Raw genomic sequence first — 6,000 nt, 5'->3', positions numbered from 1 at the left:
ATGCAACTGAGTCAATTTTAGCTTGCAAGGTGTCGTGATTTTCATGAACAATAGTTTGCAGTTCTTTTATGGCTGCTTCATGATTCTGTAATGCATTTTCATGACGCGAAAAAATAGGTTGGAAATGCTCACAAATTTGTGTTTTTACGTCATTACAGACTTTCTGACATTTCGATTCAATGTTATGTAACTCAGCAGTTAAATCTTCACGTGTTTGTTCGAGAGTTTGTTCCAATGAGTCTAACTTTTGAAGCTGTTGCTGTGTTTGTCTCTGATTTTGTTCCATTGTGTCTAACTTTTGAAGCTTTTGCTGTGTTTGTCTCTGATTTTGTTCCATTTGTTGCATTAGTTGTAATAACAATGCATTAGTGTCTGGAATCTGTTCCTCTACGCTTTTCGGCAGTGCATTTGCACCGGCAACATTCACATTTTGACAAGCTGAAAATGTGTCTAGACTTATTTGAGAAAACGGTGAGGACGCAAAACCTGAATCTACAGTATTTGTAAAATTGTGTCCTGTCATTTCGGATTCCTGAGGCGAGCTGTTGCCGACCGATCGATCGATAATGCTTCCCTGTTCACAACCTGTTTCACTGTCTACACCATTATTTGCCGCCCGCTCCATTTCCCTATGCACAATTACCAAATTACTACTTGGAACGTCTGTTAATTCACTACACAGTGGTGCTGATAAGCTACGCTCGTCATCACTATTATTTCTCAGTTTACTTTGGAGCCTAGTGTTACGTTTTTCACACGCCATTATTGTGACAATATTTCACACGATAACACAGAAAAACACAATTTGAAGAGCAAAAATAAGAGAACACATTAACATAGCACTGAAAATAATATCTAGTTAATTGCAAGTGCAGCTGCGAAATACTTGGTGCAAATCTACATGCATGCCACAACTGTTTTACTGTGCAACAATGAAAAACCACAACTACCAAGGAAATTGTCTCTATAATTACGTGCTAGCAATAAACAAAATCTACGCTAATTACACAAACTACAAGAAAAAATCAGAAGATTCCAGTGAGGTATCCTAGGCTAAGGGTCGACATATGAAACGTCGCCTTAGAACAATTTATACAACTGTGCTTAACCTGACACACAATATTATTTAGCGCAACGCAATCTGACTTTCAAAAATCCCTACGAAAGAATGGCCCTGACTAACATTAAACTATACCTTTCACAAATAACTTACCTCACAAAAATCTTCATTACTCGAACTACTGCAATACAGCGAGCGCCACTATTGCCAGCTAAATAAAAGATTCAAACTACGGAAGGCACTAACTACTGATAGGCATAGTTAGCAAATTAAAGATTTTAATAGAGAACAAACAATGTATTTACCTTAATATCATCACAAGTCATAATATATGTAATTTCAAAACTCCGCCATCTCTCTCCTCACATCCACCACTGCTGGCGGCTCACCTCTAACTGCGCAACGCTACGCGCTGTTCACATCCAGCTGCCGCTGCCTAACACTACAATAGCAGACAACAATGAAAACTAGCCACAGACTGCACACAGCACAGCCAGTGATTTTCATATAGAGCGCTACGTGGCATTACCAATATAAAAATCTAAACAGCCTACTTACAACATCACTTGTCAGTACTCCCACGCTTCTCAATCATTATTAACCCTGGTGTTATCATGTGCCTCTTCTTGTTTCTGCTAGCCTCCCACCAATGCTGCAGGATGACACATGGTGCTGTAGTGACTACGTCATTTGTGCCGAGACGCCACATGCAGATGTGAAGGGATTAAGATGAGCAAGATAGCGCAGTAGTTAGAGCATAAACGTAGTATTCTAGACAACTGCATTCAGTTATGCATAATTAGTTTTTGTGAGAAATTTCCTCGCAGATTAAAACTGTGTGCCAGACCGAGACTCGAACTCGGAACCTTTGCCTTTCCCGGGCAAGTGCTCTACCAACTGAGCTATCCAAGCACGACTCACGGCCCCTCCTCACAGCTTTACTTCCGCCAGTACCTCGCCTCCTACCATCCGAAAGGCAAAGGTCTCGAGTTCGAGTCTCGGTACGGCACACAGTTTTAATCTGCCAGGAAGTTTCACGTCGGCGTACACTCCGCTGCAGAATGAAAATCTCATTCAGGTTTTGTGAGATTTATCTAGTCTGATTAAGGTAATGCCAAAACGATTCCTCAGAAAAAATGTGCAGGCAATTTTCTTCTCCATCCTTGTACACTCCAAACATCCGTGTGTCGCGACCTCTTTCTTCCTCCCGCATACGGTATTTAGACCAGAGAGTGGTGCGAAGTCATCGTTGGCATAAACAGAGATGACGCAGTGGCTGAGACGGTAGATTCGCATTCTGCATGACTGGGATTGACGTCGCAGTAAAGCTGTCAAGATTTAGATTTATTGTCGTTTAGTTGAGTAGCTGAGGACCAATACTGGGATAATTCCTTTGACAGTGACTGTTCGGCTCGCGAAATTCGTATGCTCTCGCCATGTGCCTATTAATCAGCAGTGCTGGAGACGTTAACATTAGCCAAGCCACAACACTACAGTCGCGATGTAGAATTCGAGTAACAATTTTTTGTGTTACTGTATTCGAGGGACGGACCAAAAACACGTAGTTAATAATGAAAACAACGACATTCCAAAAGTAACGTCACGTGAAACGTCCATTTTGTTCCCTATCCTCTCCGACCCGAGCCCGTGTTTCGTCTGCAATAACGAGGTCGTTGACGGGATGTTAAACCCTAGTCCCCATCCATTTCTTTTGTCGCTGTCGAAATATCTCATTTTTACTGGAAAATAATTAACGTTGCACATCTTTGTGAATGACGTAGGTGACAGTGTGCATATTCCTGCTCTGAGTTCTTGAAAATCACCGTCATCTGTTCAATATTTAACTTGCGGAGCGTTTAGTTAGTAATAATGGTTCCTGTCTGCGTGAGATACCTCTATTCCCGTCGGCGGGAGGAACGTATTGGCACCGTTAGACTGTGGCGGCCGCTTGGCCTTTCCTCCGCTCCACCAATTAGAAGTACTTAAACAACAAAAGCACTAATTAACCACTTAAACTGCGAGCATATCTTGAGAGAGCAAGGGTAACCTGACCGCCCCCGTGGCCGTTCTCGTGTCATCAGGCTAGAGACAGCCTTCTGAAGACAGCTGACTGCACTATTCTAGGCTGAGGTATTCTTCTTCATGGAACAGAATTAGGAGTATTATTGCCTCTGGTTACTGACAGAACTACACTCTTGGAAATTGAAATAAGAACACCGTGAATTCATTGTCCCAGGAAGGGGAAACTTTATTGACACATTCCTGGGGTCAGATACATCACATGATCACACTGACAGAACCACAGGCACATAGACACAGGCAACAGAGCATGCACAATGTCGGCACTAGTACAGTGTATATCCACCTTTCGCAGCAATGCAGGCTGCTATTCTCCCATGGAGACGATCGTAGAGATGCTGGATGTAGTCCTGTGGAACGGCTTGCCATGCCATTTCCACCTGGCGCCTCAGTTGGACCAGCGTTCGTGCTGGACGTGCAGACCGCGTGAGACGACGCTTCATCCAGTCCCAAACATGCTCAATGGGGGACAGATCCGGAGATCTTGCAAGCCAGGGTAGTTGACTTACACCTTCTAGAGCACGTTGGGTGGCACGGGATACATGCGGACGTGCATTGTCCTGTTGGAACAGCAAGTTCCCTTGCCGGTCTAGGAATGGTAGAACGATGGGTTCGATGACGGTTTGGATGTACCGTGCACTATTCAGTGTCCCCTCGACGATCACCAGTGGTGTACGGCCAGTGTAGGAGATCGCTCCCCACACCATGATGCCGGGTGTTGGCCCTGTGTGCCTCGGTCGTATGCAGTCCTGATTGTGGCGCTCACCTGCACGGCGCCAAACACGCATACGACCATCATTGGCACCGAGGCAGAAGCGACTCTCATCGCTGAAGACGACACGTCTCCATTCGTCCCTCCATTCACGCCTGTCGCGACACCACTGGAGGCGGGCTGCACGATGTTGGGGCGTGAGCGAAAGACGGCCTAACGGTGTGCGGGACCGTAGCCCAGCTTCATGGAGACGGTTGCGAATGGTCCTCGCCGATACCCCAGGAGCAACAGTGTCCCTAATTTGCTGGGAAGTGGCGGTGCGGTCCCCTATGCCACTGCGTAGGATCCTACGGTCTTGGCGTGCATCCGTGCGTCGCTGCGGTCCGGTCCCAGGTCGACGGGCACGTGCACCTTCCGCCGACCACTGGCGACAACATCGATGTACTGTGGAGACCTCACGCCCCACGTGTTGAGCAATTCGGCGGTACGTCCACCCGGCCTCCCGCATGCCCACTATACGCCCTCGCTCAAAGTCCGTCAACTGCACATACGGTTCACGTCCACGCTGTCGCGGCATGCTACCAGTGTTAAAGACTGCGATGGAGCTCCGTATGCCACGGCAAACTGGCTGACACTGACGGCGGCGGTGCACAAATGCTGCGCAGCTAGCGCCATTCGACGGCCAACACCGCGGTTCCTGGTGTGTCCGCTGTGCCGTGCGTGTGATCATTGCTTGTACAGCCCTCTCGCAGTGTCCGGAGCAAGTATGGTGGGTCTGACACACCGGTGTCAATGTGTTCTTTTTTCCATTTCAAGGAGTGTACATGTCTCAAACTCAGTACAGAACTAAGTCCTCAGTGTGGTGACGTTTGCGTTACTCGCATTTCAACAGGGCCACCACACTAATGCACGTTCCAGAATTTGATGTAGTGACAGAAGAGTTATATGCCTAACCTGGATGAATTATTATCCAAATCGCTTTTGTACATACTTTCAACTCAATTTTCCAGTGATGCAACGTGGCTCGAAGGAGATATTTTACCACATGATGGAACTGCCATCTCCAGTTACAAATTCCGAGATCTTCAGAATATGACCATGAAAAAGAGAGATGGTGTGCCATAGTAATCTGAGGGGTATGGTGTGCCTTCTTACCAGAGATCCAAATTCTGTTTCAGTCATGCGTTGCATAAATTAACATTGTAAAGTAAACTTCTGCTACTACACAATCTTAATCTACGTCTACACTCTGCTGTTTGATGGCAGGAACTTTGGGAACCACTACGAGGTCCCGCTTTTGGCACTCTACTCGCAAATGCTGCGCGGTTGGAATGTCTATATTTTGTGTGTGTGTGTGTGTGTGTGTGTGTGTGAGTTTGGAGGTTACGGCCGCACAAGGGCAAGCCGGCAAGGTCATCAACGTCCTTAATAATATTAAAAGGAACGAATGTAGACTAAATGGCTAAAAATGTCACACAGTAAGGAGTTTATCTACAGGATGACACGCACGCACGCACGCACACACACACACACACACACACACACACACACACACACACAAGCACACGCACTACCACGTCACCGGCTTCGACTCACACAATCATTCGATCCCACACGCCGTAAGACATTGGAGAAAGGTTGAAAGGTGTTATCCTGGGATTAAAACATAAACAAAACGACGAGGAGCTAAAACAACAGAACTGGGAAATGTGACTGGCTGACCACTTGCAAAAAACGAGGGTGGGCCAGTCTGTGAAACTCGTAATAGGTATTAAAATTAAAACAACAAATACGAGACAAGGGCTAAAAACAGCTTAGGGTAACGTGACTGGCTGAGCACTCACAAAAAACGTGGGTTAGCCGGTCACCCTGTTAACACAGTAACACGTATCACAAAACTTTAAAACTCTAACCACATTCATTTGAACGTCACTTAAAATAAAGGGCAGATCTGTCGGCAAATCTGCCGCTGTCCTCTGGCCTGCAAATAAAACTCATTTTACTAAAATGAGTCTGTATGCCAACGGCTATATTTGATAATTCGGCTACCTCTACCGTTGTCGTTTTACGCAACCCGCACTGTTATATCTGGCCTTCATAAACTACACGCGAGATTTTCATATACTCTCGCTCACTACGCTAAACTATT

The sequence above is a fragment of the Schistocerca cancellata genome, chromosome 1 (genome assembly GCF_023864275.1).
Source record: "Schistocerca cancellata isolate TAMUIC-IGC-003103 chromosome 1, iqSchCanc2.1, whole genome shotgun sequence".
Classification (NCBI taxonomy): Eukaryota; Metazoa; Arthropoda; class Insecta; order Orthoptera; family Acrididae; genus Schistocerca; species Schistocerca cancellata.
This window is presented reverse-complemented; position numbering follows the sequence as displayed.